The 19,076-nt window shown below is 40.7% G+C and overlaps 1 long non-coding RNA gene and 1 other non-coding gene across 2 annotated transcripts; both read right to left on the bottom strand.

Moving 5' to 3' along the window:
- Positions 1–1,366: 1,366 nt before the first annotated feature.
- Positions 1,367–18,865, bottom strand: LOC117202897 (uncharacterized). The gene is made up of 4 exons (XR_004485403.2): positions 18,493–18,865; positions 14,740–14,944; positions 7,240–7,364; positions 1,367–2,692 (listed from the first exon to the last, which is right to left on the bottom strand). It is a non-coding gene; the product is annotated as an uncharacterized LOC117202897 (long non-coding RNA).
- LOC117202940 (small nucleolar RNA SNORD88) lies at positions 13,252–13,340 on the bottom strand. The gene has a single exon (XR_004485479.1). It is a non-coding gene; the product is annotated as a small nucleolar RNA SNORD88 (small nucleolar RNA).
- Positions 18,866–19,076: the final 211 nt, after the last annotated feature.

The raw sequence follows: 19,076 nt of genomic DNA, 5'->3' as shown, positions 1-19,076 counted from the left end.
CTAAATTCTTTTTTTTAAATATCTTATTCGTTATGCCATTTTTAAATTTGTATTACATTAGGATCCTTGTTTTTAAATATTCATTTATTGATTTAGACTGTGCCAGGTCTTAGTTTTGGCACGTGGGCTTCTCAGTTGCAGCATGCATGCGGGATCTAGTTCTCCAACCAGGGATCGAACCCAGACCCCCTGCATTGGGAGCAGAGTCTTAGCCACTGGACCACCAGGGAAGTCCCACTCATATTGTCTTTAATCGGCAAGTTTAAAACCTGGACAAATTCTCCTAAGGCTGGGATCATGTCATCTGTTCCAATAATTCTACCAATCAAACAATGAACATAAATGCTACATACTTAGTTTAATAGTCTTTTTCTGAGGTCTCCTCACAGACTTCTCTAAGTAAAAGAACCCCAGATGGTTTAACCCTACCTCACAGACACTATTCACCAATCTTTACATTTGCTTCATGGTTTTCCTCTGGAAACTCATAGTTTTGAAGCTCAGTGGCAGAGAACTTTACTGAGGATAAGTACTAAATTTAATGATAAACTACCACATATCCCTTTTAAGCTGCAATATTAAAGTATTACAAACTGACTTATATCTAACATAGAATTATTCTGACCCCTAGGCTGCCTTCTGTTGCACTTGGACCTAAACAATCACGCCCAGTCATATACCAATGATATAATTCATTATTAACATGTATTACATTTATACTATGTGGCAGGTATTGTGCTCTGGGTTTTTTTGTTGGTTTATTTATTTATTTATTTATTTATTTTTGGCTGCGTTGGGTCTTTGTTGCTGTACGCGGGCCTTCTCTAGTTGCGGCAAGCAGGGGTTATTCTTCGTTGTGGTGCGCGGGCTTCTCATTGCGGTGGCTTCCTCTTGTTGCAGAGCACGGGCTCTAGGCGCGCGGCCTTCAGTGGTTGTAGCTTGCGGGCTCTAGAGTGCAGGCTCAGTAGTTGTGGCTCTCGGGCTTCATTGCTCCGTGGCATGTGGGATCTGCCTGGACCAGGGCACGAACCCATGTCCCCTGCATTGGCAGGCGGATTCTCAACCACTGCACCACCAGGGAAGTCCCTATTCTGCTCTGTTTTACATTCATTTTCTCACCTAAAAGCCTCATATCTCTTTGAGGGTTACAGATGAGGACACTAAGGCTTAGAGAGATGACATAATTTGCACGATGTCTCAGAATCTGTGAGCACTCACCCAGTCTGTCTAACTGCAGAGGTTTTATATATCCATGATGGAGGAGAACAGTGACAAAGAAATGGCAAAACAGTTGATACAAAACTTTTTTTGTTCTTTTTGTATTTTTATTTGAATACTAAATATGGGTGTCCCTAGTGTTCTAGAAATTCATAATAATTAAAATAATATGAAGAAAACAGAGGAGAAAAATGAAAAGTTGTCAATTCCACATCCTTATGAAGAAGTTAAGTCAACAAAAAGGTGATGACATGATTAAAATGTGAAAATAAATTGCCTAAGGTAGTCAATAATTGCCTATGATACTATATTAGCTTCTTAACACCAGGCTTATATGCTTACTAGGTACCTGCAATCCCTGCAGTGGAAGCAATCCTAACTGGTCTATACCTTACCTCTACAGAACGTCCTCCTGTTAATATTAAGTAAATTTTTTATTTTGAAAAAAATTTCAGAGCAACAGAAAAGTTACAAAAATAGTATAATAAAAAAACAGTATAATGATCTCTCATAAACCCTTTCACCTAGATTCACATGTTGTTAACATTTTGCCACATGGCTCCGATTCTTTTTATTTTGCGCTACGCGGGCCTCTCACTGTTGTGGCCTCTCCCATTGCGGAGCACAGGCTCCGGACGCGCAGGCTCAGCGGCCATGGCTCACGGGCCCAACTGCTCCGCAGCATGTGGGATCTTCCCGGACCAGGGCACGAACCCATGTCCCCTGCATCGGCAGGCGAACTCTCAACCACTGCGCCACCAGGGAAGCCCCCCCATGTTTTTTTTTAGTGTGGTAAAATATACATAACATGAAATTTACCGCTTTAACCATTTTTAAATGTGCAGTTTAGTGGCATTAAGTGCATTGACATGCAACCATCACCACCATCCATCTCCAGACCTTTTTTATCCTCCCAAACTAAAACTCTGTACCCATTGAACATTTATTTCCCCATTCCCCTCTCCCTCCAGCCCTTGGCAACCACCATTCTACTTTCTGTCTCCATGAATTTGTCTACTCTGGGTACCTCACACAAATGGACTCATACAATATTTGTCCTTTTGTGTCTGGCTTATTTCACTTAGCATAATATCCCCAAGGTATATCCATGTTGTAATTTTAATAGCATGTGTTAGAATTTCCTACCTTTTAAAGCCTGAATAATATTCCCTTGTAGGTATATATCACATTTTGTTTATCATCCTTGTTCAGTTTAACCCACTTTTCAAACATTTCCAGAGCCCCAACTTTGCCACACCAAAATATAGATAAGGCCCTGGAGGCACATTAGCAGAACCCCACCAAGGCAGCACACTGCCACCCCTTCAAGGTTGCTTAATTTTCCAGCCAACCAGTTAGCTGGAGGCCCTCTTATCAACCCGAGTCTCTCAAACACACAACACCAAGCACAATTGTGACTCCACCTTTCCAAATGTTTAATCCAAAGAGCTCAACTCCACCAGAAGCTGCTTACCTGGAAAGAGAGAGGTAGAAACAGAAGGTTGTGGTATGAGGGGGGAACAAAATGGAATCCTTGTCTATCTGAATACTGATGGGGCCTGCCATTTTACCTTCTCTGGCTCATTCCCTCCCCTTATAGAAGTATTCAAATCTCCACATCCTAGTAGCATCTCCCCTCCACTCCACTTCTTTATCAAGCTCCAGGCCTTTCTTTTGTCGTTGCCCTCCAAATTCTGCTTTCTCCATACCAGTAACTCCATAATCCTTTGCAATCTAGCTTTAACCTCCATAAATCTAGTGCCTAGAACAAAGCAGTTACTCTAAAAATGTTTGTTAATAACTGATTCTGAAAATTTCTTGTCAAGTTATCTTATTAGCTTTGACCTCTATCATGTTTGATAGTGTTGCTGATTCCCTCCTCTTTAAAATTCTCATCCTGTAAACAAGCTAAGTGCCCATGAACAGATGAATGGATGAAAATAAGATGTGATATATATATATATATATGAATACTACTCAACCATTAAAAAAAAGATGAAATCTTGCCGTTTGTGACAACATGGATGGATCTTTAGGGTATTATGCTAAGTGAAGTCAGATGGAGAGAGACATATACCACAGGAACAAACAAACAAACAAAAAATAAATGAACAAGCCAAACAAAAACAAACACATAGATAAAGAGAACAGAGTAGGGGTTACCAAAGGGGAAGGGGTTGGGTAAAGACAAAGTGGCTAAGGGGGTCAACTGTATGGTGACAGATGGAAACTAAACTTTTGGTGGTGAGCACTCGGTAGGGTACACAGAAGTAGAAATATAATGTTGTACACATGAAACTTATGTTGTAAACCAATGTTACCTCAATAAAAAATAAATAAATTTAAAAAACAATAAATTTAAAAAATAAAATAAAATTCTCATCTCATGACTCCAGAGTTCCTGGCTCTTGTCCTCCCTCTCAGTTTTTCTTTCCAATCCCTAATTTCCTGGAAGCCAGTACTACAGAATAAGAATCAAGAGTGTTACCAACATGCTACAACATGGATGAACCTTGAAAACGTGCTAAGTGAAATAAGCCAGATACAAAAGGACACATATTGTATGATTCCATTTATATTCCATTTATATACCTGGAATGGGCAAATCTACAGAGACAGAAAGTAGAACAGTGGTTTCCAAAGGCTGGAGGAAGGGAGGAATACGGACTTATTGTTTAATACGCACAGTTTCAGTTTGGAAAGATGTAAAAGTTCTGGAGCGAGATGGTGGTGATGGCTGCACAACAGTGTGAATGTACTTAATGCCACTGAACTGTACACTTTAAAATGTTTAAAATGGTAAAGTTTATGTTATGTGTATTTTACTATAATAAAAAAGTTTTTCAATGAGACAAAACTAAATTTTAAGAAAGATGCATACCTAAATCATAAAAAAATAATAAAGAAATTATCTGATTCAATAAAAGTCAGGCCTAGGGACTTCCCTGGTTGTCCAGTGGGTAAGACTCGGCACACCCAATGCAGGGGGCCCAGGTTCGATCCCTGGTCGGGGAACTAGATCCCACATGCATGCCACAAGAGTTCGCGTGCCACAACTAAGATCCGGCACAGCCAAAATAAATAAATGATAAATAAATAAATATATATATATATTTAAGTCAGGCCTAGTGGTTAATTTTAGAGGGTATAAAGAGGTTGTAATTCTTTAGGAGCCAAGTGGGGTGCTTGGAAATTCTATTTTCTTACTAGAGGCACTACACACGTGTACTACAGTTAAGTCTTCTACATATGAACCTTCAAGCTGCAAGCTTTCAAAGATGCGAATGTGCATCTGGTTCCAGCAAGGAACCAGAAACTGTGCCAACAACATCATGCACGAGTGAAATTGCAGCTTGCCCTCCGTCTCCTATTGCTGACAATTCTTCAGCTCTACCATCTTCCACCTCCTCTCCCTCCACTAGGCAGTAACTCTTCTTGCCTGTTCACTCGATGCCAGTCCGTATTTGGCAGTTGGTGTACTGTACTTTTCAAGGTACTATACTGTAAGATTAAAAATGTTTTCTTTATTTTTTGTTTGTTTGTTTTTTATGTATTATTTCTGTGAAAAGTATTATAAACCTATTACAGGACTTCCCTGGTGGCACAGTGGTTAGGAATCCGCCTGCCAATTCAGGGTACACGGGTTTGAGCCCTGGACTGGGAAGATCCCACATGCTGTGGAGCAACTAAGCCCGTGCGCCACAACTATTGAAGTCCGTGAGCCTGGAGCCTGTGCTCCACATCAGGAGAGGCCACCACAATGAGAAGCCTGCGCACCGCAGCAAAAAGGGGGTCCCTGCTCCCCGCAACTAGAGAAAGCACGCACGCAGCAACGAAGACCCAACTCAGCCAAAAATAAATAAATAAATATATTTTTTTAAAAAACCCTATTACAGTACAGTACTATATAGCCAATTGTGTTAGTTGGGTACCTAGGATAACTTTGTTGGACTTACAAACAAATTGGACTTAACAAACACACTCTCGGAATGGAACTCATTCATCTGTAGGGGACTTACTGTATTTATAATTCATACATCTGTACATTTAGGTTTCATTCACTTTTTAATGTGTTACAATAAAGATGATTTAAAATAAATAAATATCATTGATACTAAAACTAGTACTGTTCTGGAAAAGGGGGTATTTACATTGTCTCAAACTATCTCCCTAAAATGTACTGAATTATTACAAACAGAAAGTAGTAAATTTGCAGTGAAAAAATCTGGTAACTTAATGAAGTGATCCCAGTTAACATCACTAGTAATGGGACAAAACGTCATCACGTGTCACTTGATATGATACACTGAGAAGGAAACAACATCACTTTAATTGTATTCCTGCCCAAAATTCATAATCTGAATCTGATCATGAGGAAACATCAGATAAGCCCAAATTGGTGGAAGCTCTGCAAATAAGTAGCCCATATTCTTCAAAAAGAGATATACAAATAACTATAATACAAAATACAATAAAAGTGCTGTAGGAGTGCAAAGAAGAAATCAAAAGAAAGAATTTTAATCATGTGGTTATAATGAATATTATTGAGCATTTACTGTGTTCTAAGCTCTGTCTAGTCTCACTCATTTCTGATCTCATCCGGTCTCATTGCTGTAACTACCATTTATATGCCAATGACTCCCAACTTTATATCTCTAGCCCTGACCTCTCTCCCAAATCCTGAACTTATATACCTAACAGCCTATTCAATATCTCCCTTTGGATGTCCAATTGACGTCTTAAACTCGACATGTTTAAAACTGAACTCATTCTATCAAATCTGCTCCACTTGCAGCCTTCCCCATCTCAGTTGATGGCAACTTCATCCCTCCTGCTGTTTATAACAAAAAGCTTGGAGACATTCTTTTTTAATAGAAAGGAAAAAATAACCCATGTACTTATCATCCAACTTCAACAATTATCAACAAATGCCCAATCTTTTATAAAAATTATTTTATTGAAGTATAGTTGATTTACAATGTGGTGTTAATTTCTATTGTACAGCGAAGTGATTCAGCTATACATATACATACATTCTTTTTCATATTCTTTTTCATTATGATTTAATCACAGAACATTAACTATAGTTCCCTCTGCTATACAGTAGGACCTTGTTGTTTATCCGTTCTACATACAATAGTTTGCACCTACTAATCCTAAACTCCCAATCTATCCTTCCCCCTTCCCCTCTTCCCTTTGGAAACCACAAGTCTGTTCTCTATGTCTGTGAGTGTGTTTCTGTTTCTTAGGTACGTTAATTTGTGTCATAGTTTAGATTCCACATATAAGTGATATAATATGGTATTTGTCTTTCTATATCTGACTTACTTCACTTAATATAATAACCTCTAGGTCCATCTATGTTGCTGCAAATGGCATTATTTCATTCTTTTTTATGGCTGAGTAGTATTCCATTGTGTGTGTGTGTGTGTGTGTGTGTGTGTGTGTGTGTGTACCACAATTTCTTTATCCATTCATCTGCCGATGGACAGTTAGGTTGCTTCTGTGTCTTGGCTATTGTAAATACTGCAGCAGTGAACATTGGGGTGCATGCATCTTTTCAAATTACACTTTTGTCTGGATATATGCCCAAAAGTGGGATTGCAGGACCATATGGCAACTCTATTTTTAGTTTTTTGAAGAACCTCCATACTGTTTTTCATAGTGGCTACACCACTTTACGTTCCCACCAACAGTGTAGGAGGGTTCCCTTTTCTCCACACCCTCTCCAGCAATAAATGCCCAATCTTGTTTCAACTATATCCCCACCCACTTCCCCCCAACTGATTATTTGTAAGAAAATCCCAGACATCATATCATTTCATCCATAAATACTTGTATGTGTGTTAAATATAGAGAATCTTTTAAACATAATATCATTAACACACCCAAGGAAAATTAACAGTAATTTTTTAATATTATCAAATATATAGTATTCAAGTTTCTGCAATTGTCTCATAATTTTTTTTTTTTTTTACAATTCCAAACAAAGTTTACACATTGCATTTGGATGATACTTACCTTAGGCCTCTTTTAATCTGCAAGTCTTCCTCTTTTTTATTTCCTGCAATTTATTTATTTGTTGATGAAATCACATCATTTGTTCTGTAAAATTTCCAACTTCGTGGATTTTTCTGATTGCATCCCTGTTGTGCAATCAGAAAAAATATTTAAAGTATTTTCTGGACTTCCCTGGTGGCACAGTGGGTAAGAATCTGCCTGCCAGTGCAGGGGACATGGGTTTGATCCCTGGTCTACGAGGATCCCACATGCCGCGGAGCAACTGAGCCTGCGCGCCACAGCTGCTGAAGCCCGCGTGCCCTAGAGCCCATGTTCCGCAACAAGAGAAGCCACCGCAAGGAGAAGCCCCACGCACCGCAACGAAGAGTAGCCCCTGCTCGCCACAACTGGAGAAAGCCCACGCGCAGCAAGGAAGACCCAATGCAGCCAAAAATAAATAAATAAATAAAATAAAAATAAATAAATAAAGTATTTTCTTTTTTATTTTTTATAAATGAACAGATAGGTATACTTGTTCAGATTTATGTTCCTTTTTTTGTCAAGAATAACTGATATAAACTTCTTATTGCATCTCATCAGGAGGCATATAACATCTGGTTTAATGTATTTTTGTTCTGTTACAATTGATTAATAGGTTCAAATATTACCATCTTTTTACCTGACAGCTTAGCAGTCACTGGTAATCGTTATCTAGCTGCATTATTTCATGAGGGGCTGTAAAAAAGTGATATTCTAATTTTAGAACACTATCTTTATTCATTAGCTGGAATTCTTCTATAAATAAGAACTTTCCCTTCATCAAATATTTGATTACCTAAGGAATGGCAGGATAAATGTTTGATTCTTTCCTTTGATTTACTAGTTTTCAAAATAATGAGTTGAGGTTCTCATGTAATAGAGAATAGTTCTCTAAATAATGGAATTCTCCAGCATACTGGATGACTTATGAGATTTTTGTTTTTAGTATCACTATGAACTATGGGTTTTAACACATTTGGTGTGCTTCAACCCACTGCAATTATTCTTCATTTTGAAATGCATATTGTCCCTTGGGACTTCCCTGGTGGCGCAGTGGCTAAGAATCCACCTGCCAATGCAGGGGACATGCGTTCGATCCCTGATCCAGGAAGATTCCCACATGCCGTGGAGCAACTAAGCCTGCGAGCCACAACTACTGAAGCTGGTGTGCTCTAGGGCCTGTGGGCCGCAACTGCTGAGCCTGCATGCTTCAACTACTGGAGCCCATGCACCTAGAGCCTGTGCTCCATGCTCCATGCTCCACAACAAGAGAAGCCACCGCAATGAGAAGCCCACGCACTGCAATGAAGAGTATCCCCTGCTTGCCGCAGCTAGAGAAAGCCCACGCGCAGCAAAGAAGACCCAACGCAGCTAAAAATAAATAAATAAATAAAATAAAGAGGACCCAAGTACATTTTAAAAAAAGAAAAAAGCATATTGTCCCATCTTTGAGCTGTGGAAGTCCTTTCAGATTAGCCCCAGATTTCTCTTGACATGATTCCAGTAGTCTTGGATAGCTTCCTTGCTTTCTGATATAACAAGATGTTCCAGGTTCATCTTGTTTATTTCCTGCCTCAGATCTAGAATCAGATGTTTCTGATATAACAAGATGTTCCAGGTTCATCTTGTTTATTTCCTGACTCAGATCTAGAATCAGATGTTTCTCTAAGAAGTCTTAGTTCATTTAGTAGTAAATGGCATTTAAAGACCACAATTTGGATGGTTGGATGCTTGTTGCTACTGAGTTGGTCACTGTTTGCCTTTTTCTAACTAAATGTAGGATTTCAGGGATTTTATCCAACTTTCTTGATTTTATATTTGTATCTCTTTCTAGTATAATTAACATCTTGGTTCCTGATAACATTAGCACGATTTATTTATTTTCTTTATTCTATTACATATATAAAACCATTTCTGAAAAAACCCAATATTACTAACAAGATGGCGAATGAAAACAGTTTAACATTTTTTGCAGTTCATTTCTTTCCTTTGGGTATATCCCATAAAAATGTACGATTAAGAAGTATGCTACAGGGCTTCCCTGGTGGCGCAGTGGTTGAGAGTCCGCCTGCCGATGCAGGGGATACGGGTTAATGCCCCGGTCCGGGAAGATCCCACAGGCCGCGGAGCAGCTGCGCCCGTGAGCCATGGCCGCTGAGCCTGCGCGTCCGGAGCCTGTGCTCCGCAACGGGAGAGGCCACAACAGTGAGAGGCCCGCGTACCGCAAAAAGAAAAAAAAAAAAAAAAAAAAAAAAGGTGGAGGAGGGTATGGAGATGGATGGTGGTTACGGTTCCACAACATTATGAACATATTTAATATCACTAAACTGTACACTTTAAAATGGTTGAAATGGTCAATTTTATGTGTATTTTATTTTATTATTTATTTATTTATTTGGTTGTGCCGAGTCTTAGTTGCGGCAGGCGGGCTTCTTAGTTGCGGCAGGTGGGCTCCTTAGTTGCGGCATGCAGGCTCCTTAGTTGTGGCATGCGAACTCTTAGTTGTGGCATGCATGTGGGATCTAGTACCCTGGCCAGGGATCAAAACCAGGCCCCCTGCACTGGGAGTCTTAACCACTGTGCTGCCAGGGAAGTCCCATATGTGTATTTTATCACAATAAAATTTTTTGAAAATAATATACAGTTAAACTATTATATTTTAAAGTCATTTGAAAGAATTCTACCAATAAACAGGTTAATTTATTTCACTTTGATTTTTATTTTTAGTGACTGCTTTCTTCATTTTGATTTTTTAACTGAGGTAAAATTTAAATACTGTGAAATGCACAGCCCATTTGTATAATTTGATGAGTTTTGATAAATATAAACACCTATTAAACTTATATACCAGTCAAGATATAAAACATTTTCCTCACTCCAGAGAGTTTTTCATGGCAACTATATTCTTATTTCTATCACTATATATTAGTTTTGCTGCTCAACAATTTTATATAAATGGAATCATGCAGTATGTAGTCTTTTGTTTCCATCTTCTTTGCGCAATACAACATTTCTGAGATTCATCCATGTTGGTGCATGTATCAGCTCAGTAGTATTCTTTTGTATACATGTTCCACAATTTATCAATTCACCTATTGATGGATATTTGGGTTGTTTTGGACCATTATAAATAAAGCTCCTATGAATATTCATAAATAAGTCTTTTTGTGAACATACGTTTTCATTTCTCTTGGGCTGATATGCAGGGGTAGAACTGCTGGGTCATAGGATAAGTATTTGTTTAACTTTATAAGAAACTGACAAACGGTTTTCCAAAATGGTTGTATAATTTTATACTCCCACTAACAACATATGAGAGTTTCAGGTGCTGCACATCCTCACTAACATTTGGTATTGTTAATGTGAAGTGGTAGTTCATCGTGTTTTTCAGTAAACTTTATACATCATTTATGTACAATAAAATGTGCCTGTTTTAAATATAGAGCTTGATGAACTCCACAATGTATATATGTGTGTAACCACTACCATAATCAAGTACAGCACATTTTCATCACCCCAAATTCCCTTGTACCCCTTTGCAATCAATTCCCATCCCCACCCCAGCCCCAGTAACCACTTATTTGCTTTCTATCACTGTAGATACGTTTTGCCCATTCTATATAGAATTTCACATAAACTTATTCATGCAGTATGCACTTGTGGTGATCATGAATACGCATCACTGAAATCTTCTTTCAGAGAGTATATTTGGTTGGTGACCACACCTGCTGCCCCTCTAGACCTACTCCCACGTTTGCACCAAAGCCACACTTCCATAGGCTAATCCCAGCCAATGCCAGAGAACAACAGGGCTACAAAGGCAGGCCCAATCCTGTGATAAAAAGGATTCTTCCAACAGGTCCTTTGACTTGAAGATTCTTCATCTGCCTGGCCAAACCTTTTTGGGACCTACGCTGTACGATAAGACTCTTCCTTTCCAATCCTCATTCCTTTCCTCTCTCTTTTCCACACATGTCAGACCTGTATCTTGGTCTGAAGCTCTCTCTGCCTTCCCTTGATCTCCCTCTGTGGTGGTTTAAAATATATCCACAAATTCAGTGACACTCCGTTCAAAAGGTAGAGCCAATTTCCTTCCTCTTGAGAGTGGACTAGACTCAGTGACTTGCTTCTAATAAATAAAACAAAGCAGAAGTGATGATGCCTAACTTCCAACGCTATGTCATAAAGAGGCATTATAGCTCCCTCCTTATTTTCTTGGTTCACTTGCTCTGGGAGAAGCCAGCTGTCATGAGGATACTCAAGCAGACCTATGGAGAGTCCTACAAAGTGAGGAGTTGAGGTTTCCTGCCAACAGCCATGTGAATGAGCCATCTTGGAAGCAGATCATATAGCCTCAGCCTCAAGCCTTCAGATTACCATAACCCCAAATGACATCATGACTGTAACCTCACAGGAAATCCTAAGTCAAAACCACCCACCTGGGCTTCCCTGGTGGCACAGTGGTTGAGGGTCCGCCTGCCGATGCAGGGGACACGGGTTCGTGCCCTGGTCCGGGAAGATCCCACATGCCGCGGAGCGGCTGGGCCCGTGAGCCATGGCCGCTGAGCCTGCGCGTCGGGAGCCTGTGCTCCGCAGCGGGAGAGGCCACAACATGAGAGGCCCGCGTACAGCAAAAAAAAAAACACCCACCTAATTTGCTCCTGGGTTTCAGATCCTTAGAAACTATGTGATGTAATAAATGTTTGTTATTTTAGGCTGCTAAATGTTGGAGTAATTTGCTTCAAAGCAATAGATAACCAATATACTCCCCCAATAAATCTCTTGCACATCTAATCACGTCTTGGTATCTATTTCTCAGGAGACCAAAAAATATTCTTTTGTGTTTTGTTTCTTTTATTTCAGCATAATGTTTTTTATTTTTCATATATGCTGTGTATATTTGTAGTTTCTTTTTACAGCTGAGTAGTATTCTATTGCATGAAGGTAACACAATTTGTTTATCCATTTTCCTACTGATGGATGGGTTGTTTCCAGGTTTTGGCAATTATGAATAAAGTTGCTATGAACAACTATCGCAAATCTCTTTGTGGATATACGTGTGTTGATTTTTCTTGGGTAAATGCCTAGGAATGCAATTTCTAGGTCATAGTGTAGATGTTTAGTTTTATAAGAAACTTCCAAATACTTTAATAAAGTCATTATAATGTTTTACACTACTATTAGCAGTACATAAGAGTCTTAGTTGTTCCACATCCTTGCTCACATTCGGTGTTACTGGTCTTTTAACTTTTGCCATTTTATGGATAAGTGATGTTACACTGTGGTTTTATTTTTTATTATTATTATTATTATTTTTTGGTTGTGCCACGCAGCTTGTGGGATCTCAGTTCCCTGATCAGGGACTGAACCCTGGCCATGGAAATGAAAGCCCAAAATCCTAACTACTATGCCACCAGGAGACTCCCCACTGGGATTTTAATTTGCATTTCCTTAGGACTAATGATGTTAAACACTTTTTCATGTACTTATTGGTCATTTGTATATCATCTCTAGTGAAAACCCATTCAAATTGCTTGGCCACTTTATAATTGGGTTGTCTTTTTTTATTGATTTGTAGATTTTTAAAAATATATTCTGGGACAGGTTATTTATCAGATTGGTCATTTTGATTTAATTTTGTTTTATATTTATGTAAACCATTTACATGATTCCAATGTCAAATTTACAAAATAAGATAAATTCTAAAAGTCTACCTTCCATCCCTGGCTGCCTTACAATCTGTTTCTTCTTTCCTCCTATAGACAACTTTTGAAAAGTTTTTCATTTAACTTTGGAGTCACTATTTACTCTCTTTCTCTCTCACTCCCCATTTGGGAGGCAGGAAATCAGATTGGCTCTACCTTTAAAATACTGTGTGTCTAGCATCCCACCATCTCCACTGACATTGCTCTGATCTGAGCTACATCATTGCTCACCAAGATTACTGCAAGTCCCCTGGCTGTATTCTCACTGTATTATTATTATTTTTAACCAGGGCGCCTCAGACCCCCAGGTGTCAAAGTCTGGCAGGCACTTCATCCTCAGGGGTGATCGGAGTCCAGTGCTGGACATCATGAGAGTGGTTTCCCACTTTAATCCTTACAACCTCTACAGTCTATTCTCAATACAGCAGCCAAAGTGATCCTGTAAAAATCTACATCAAACCATACCATTCCTCTGTTCAAATGCCTGCATATGTTCCCTAATTCACTCAGAGTAAAAACCAAAGTCCTAACAATGCCTACAAGGCCCTATGTAATCTGGCCTCTATTATCTCCAATCTCATCTCCTATTCCTCTTTCTTTCACTCCTCTGCTCCAGCCACAGTGGGCTCCAGCTATGCCTTGAATATACCAGGCATACCCCTACCTTAGGGACCTTGTACTGGCTATCCTCTCTGCCTACAAGACTCACTACCGGATACCCAAACGGCCAACCCCCTTACTTCCTTCAAGTCTGCTTAAGTCTCATGTTAATAAGGCTCACCCTGACTAGCCCCTTTAAAATTGCAATCTTTCCTGCCCCTTCACCATTCTTCCCCATCACCACAGCCTGCTCCAGCATTCTCAATCACCCTTACCATATTTTTTCTTTTTTGCCACAGCACTAATCACTTTCTGACATACTATATACCTATTTATTATCTGTCTCCCCAACTAGAACATAAGCGCCACAAGAGCAGGGATCTTTGTGTTTTATTTGCTGGCACACAGTAAGTGCTCAATAAATATTACTGGATGAATGACTTAAAAAGTGAATTCTAGGCATTGTTCTAAGCATATTTAAAAGGTTATCCCACTTAATTATCAAAATAATCCTTAAGGTGGGGTGCTATTACTAATAATTTGACAGATGAGAAAACTGAAGCACAGAGAGGATGAGAACTTGCCTAAGTTCACACAGTTGGCAAGTGAGGAAGTCAGTTTCAGAGAGGCAGTTATTTGAGTTAGGCCATACTCCTTAAATTTTTTGTGAGATGAGATGGAACCTTATTACACAAATAAAGTAAATCATAAAGGTAAATCCCTAGATGAGAATTAAGGGTAACAACACACTCAAGGAAAGAGATGCAGCCTGAACAGAAAGTTCAAGAATGGGGACTTCCCTGGTGGCGCAGTGGTTAAGAATCCACCTGCCAATGCAGGGGACACAGGTTCGAGCCCTGGTCCAGGAAGATCCCACATGCCGTGGAGCAACTAAGCTCGTGTGCCACAACTACTGAGCCCACGTGCCACAACTACTGAAGCTCATGTGCCTAGAGCCTGTGCTCAGCAACAAGAGAAGCCACCACAATGAGAAGCCCGTGCACTGCAACGAAGAGTAGCCCCTGCTCGACGCAACTAGAGAAAGCTGTGCACAGCAATGAAGACCCAACACAGTGAAAAATAAAAATAAAAAAATAAATTTATAAAAAAAGAATGGCCGAGGGAAAGGCAAATGGCTCAGATTGACTGAATGAAGGGGTTAATGCAAAGTACTTACAGGAGGTATCATTAGAAATGGAAGTTAGGATGTATGATGAAGGATCTTCAAGAAAGAACTGATGAGGACTTCCCTGGTGGTCCAGTGGGTAAGACTCTGCGCTCCTGGTGCAGGGGGCCTGGGTTCAATCCCTGGTCAGGGAATTAGATCCCGCATGCATGCCACAACTGAGATCCCACGTGCCACAACTGGAACCCGGTGCAGCCTAAATAAATAAATAAATAAATATTAGATAGAAAGAACTGATGAGAAGACATAGTATCTGTGAGTTTGTAATATTGTAAAGGGAACAAAATTTCTGCAACCCAAGTATACCTTGAAGGAAAGTAACTCTATTATATATCTCGGAAAAAAAGATGCAAAATTTAATTCATACACGGGCATGGCCTCCAAACTAAGTTTTACATATAGATTCTCTGTACCACCATCCTCTTAACCATCACATGAAAATCCTTAGCGATCCCTACAGGAAGAGGCAGCTTTATTCAGACTAAAGGAAAAGGTGTTATCAGAGGCCACAGCCAAACATTAACTTTTATTTCAGATGCTAATGGAATGGAAAAGAGAAAATAGTATCCATAAATGTTTCTTTCTCACATTTAGGAATCACTTTCTTAAAAAGAAGAGTGTGGAGAGTGAGGGAGGAAAAAGGGGAAGTTTCTTCATTGTCCTTTGCAATGCTCTGCACAAGGAGGGTAAACCCAGTGCCTTTGCTCTTCCCATTACTTAGGGAACAAATAATAATTAGGAAAATTATGCAACAAATGTTTATTGTGGGCTTCCTCTGTGTACTAGATAGAGTAATAAATGCAGACTTCTTCCCCATCTCAAACTTTTTAGAGATTACTCGGTACCCCATTAGAGGTTATTTCACTCAGTGCCTTTGCAGATAAACCAGCTATTCATGTTAAGAAGTGACCCTATGGCTGCTGGTATGTATTATGAGCATAGCATTTTCCCCAAAAGCCAAGGATAAGCTTCTGACACATCAGTCATGTAATCCAACACACCTCTCTCTGTGTAAAGAATGCTTTATAGGCAGAACTGAGTACAGGATGGGAATGTGAGCTGCATACACCTCCTTTTGGATATTTTGGTTGATAAGACCATGCAATCCAGCAGAGCAGGCTGGAATTCTGCCAAACGAGCTCATATCCCCAGAAAAACTAATGACATTCATTGGGCTAGCAGGGAGGAGTCAGTATTTTTTCTTTTTGAATTATCAGAGCTAGCTTAAGTCCTATGGAGACCCTAAGCATTGAAAGGATTATGGTACCTTCCTCTCCCACACATACATAATTCAGGATGAGTGTAATTAATTCCAATAAATTTCTGATTTTCTCATGAGGACAACTTCAATAATTGAAATACCAAAAATGAAATTATTTCCACAAAAAATTTAGAGATGCCCCTCCTACTTTGTTAAGCATGTATATGATTTACCTGTTGGGTATTTATCACCATATATTATGAACTGACAAAAGTCTGGGGGCTGAGAATCCCTTAAGTGGCTTAAACTTAGCCAAGGCTACCATTACCTTTCAAACAATTTACGATCTGTAATATCTTCTGCCTTATGCCCACTCCAGTGCATACCCAAGGAAAGAGCCTGTAATACCGTCTTCCTTTTACACCCCCTCTAACTTCCTTTTTCAGTGATGGATCCTTAGAGAACCCTTCCACGATTCAAGGGTCCTTCATCACAAATAGTTTGGAAAGCATTGGTTGTAACTGCTATATCTACCAATGCTGTATGACAAGAGTGTGGAAGAGAATACAGAATAGGAGAGTTCCCAAAAGATCATACCTGGTCAGTTCAAGGGGTAAACAGGAAAATGAAATACTACAGTGGGCTCTATAACCAGCACACACTACTGCATGTGCCTCACAATCATGTATATCATAGGTTCTCAAATGGACGGGTCTTTGAAAGCTCCTGCCACAGCAAACTATTCCTAAACACAAAATAGGATTTCATATACTTCTCAATTCATGTATAAATGTATTTCTTTAAAGATTTTATTCAGCTTTCAATGCATTGTACATATGTCGATCAGTGGTTTCTGTCTTCAGTTGTAAAATTCTGGAGCATAGATGCTAACACTCCACAGTTTTCTTTTAGTACTATCATAACCTGTATTTGCAGCTCTAATTATTTTTTTTTATTTTATTTATTTATTTTTGGCTGCATTGGGTCTTCATTGCTTCACACGGGCTTTCTCTAGTTGCGGCGAATGGGGGCTACTCCTTGTTGCGATGTGCAGGCTTCTCATTGCGGTGGCTATTCTTGTTGCGAAGCACAGGCTCTAGGCGCACGGGCTTCAGTAGCTGTGGAACGCGGACTCAGTAGTTGTGGCTCGCGGGCTCTAGAGCGCAGGCTCAGCAGTTGTGGCGCATGGGCTTAGTTGCTCCGTGGCATGTGGGATCTTCCCGGACCAGGGCTCGAACCCACGTCCCCTGCATTGGCAGGTGGATTCTTAACCACTGCGCCACCAGGGAACTCCCCTGCAGCTCTAATTATTAAAAAAGCCAGTTCTAGCAGGGTCTGAGATCACAGGCCTGAATTTCTGCCCCTACCATCTAATCAGTGTGTGGTCCTCCCCTATACCATTCATATCTATTGTCTAACCTCTTTGTCAGACTTGATGAAAGCAGAGCCTATGGTTAACTGCTGCTGACCATTATACTGAGGCCCTGTGCTAGTTAAAGGCTTCATCTCTACAGTTGCTATGGTAACTATCCCCTTCCTCTCCCTACAACCTATTCTGGCTCTGCCTCCACGTGGCACTCTTTTCTGATTGCAGAAGAGGAGACCTGCACATCTCTCTGTGCTCTTTGCCAGATTCAGATCTGCAAATTGTGGGGTGGAGGTGTAGCAGAGCATTGTCTCATGCGTCATATAGGGTGAGGCATCCCCACCGTCTTATGTTCTGCCAGTACTATTTCTCCCTCTCTGCTACAAAAAGGATTTTCAGGGCCCTGTCCATTTTTAAAAACTGAGATGTAATTGACATATTATGTTCATTTCAGGTAGGGCCATATCCAAATTGCAGAATGGATTGGATATTTTGCTAAATACATGTTCCATGATAGGAACCAGGACTGCTGTGAGATACTCAAAATGCAGACACTGTCCAATCCTCCTCAGGGCCTCCAGAGGAGGCCTCCAGTGGTTCACATGCAGCCTTGCTGAATCAAGTGCTGTACTCCTTTCTTCCCTGTACATCCGGAAAGTATAAGGCAAATGGGACTCCAAAAAGTGCTGCTGGAGCCCTAGGGTGAAAGACAAGCTCTGTCTGATACATACACATACAGAATGATTCAGTATCCTGTGTAAAAGAAGACACTGGAGTGCAGAGTAGGTGGTGGAGACACACTGAGGAAAGGGGGAGGGTAGACTTACAGCACCACACCATTTTTACAAGGATGTTCCAGTCAGTCATAAAACAGTGCCAGCCTCCTCAGTCCTCTTTCACATCCCCTGGTTTTTCTTCTGTTTTGTTTTGTTTTGTTTTTAATTTTGGAAGGGTCAACCTCTTCACTGGTTCAAACACTGCCCCTTCTATTTTGAGAACTCCCCGGGGGAAGTAATACCATTGTCTCCCAAGGTTACCCAACTCACTGTGTCACATTACTTGCAGTTGGGTAGGTCTTTCCTGGGTTTTACTCAAACCCCCCTTGCTGCAGTCTGAGCTCATTGCACTCAGCAGAGATGGCGATGAGCCAACCACTATCTTCGGAATAACAACTCACCAGGGACTCAAGGCCGGAAGGTCATTCTGTCCCTCCAATACTGCACAGCCTTCCAGAGCACACCCAGGGCCTGAGGCAATGACGACAGAAACACCAAGGATGCAATGTAGGACCCTGGCAGGCAGTGACAGAAGGAAAAAAAAAAGCTCCAGACAATGATAATACAGACACACCGACAAAGAACGATGCACCCAAACGAACTCAGAGTCAGAGAGGGACAAGATGGCTCCCCTCGGTTCGGGCGAGGCTGCGGAATTGCCAGACAGCTCTTATCCGGGAAATATCCTAACTAGAAGCTTCTTCTGGCGCCGAGGCAATAGACTCGCCCCTCCACCCGGCCCTCAGAGCCCCCATCCCTACTCAAGCCGGAGTGGGAGCTCCCTCTGGAAAACGACTGGGGGCGAAGGGGGACAGCCACGCCCCCGCCCCCCAGGCACAGCGAAACCGCAGAGCCAGAGCACGCGGCCCCAGCCCGGCCCCTGCGGCGCCAACGGTCCACCCCCTGACAGGCAGCAGCCAATGAGCGGCTCCTGCCGCCGGCCTTTAAGAACCGCGCGCACTCTCCCTGCAGCGGATGCTGCCGG

This window comes from Orcinus orca, chromosome 2, assembly GCF_937001465.1.
Source record: "Orcinus orca chromosome 2, mOrcOrc1.1, whole genome shotgun sequence".
Classification (NCBI taxonomy): domain Eukaryota; kingdom Metazoa; phylum Chordata; class Mammalia; order Artiodactyla; family Delphinidae; genus Orcinus; species Orcinus orca.
Note: the sequence above shows the minus strand (reverse complement) of the source record. Positions and strands in the feature narration are given on the sequence as shown.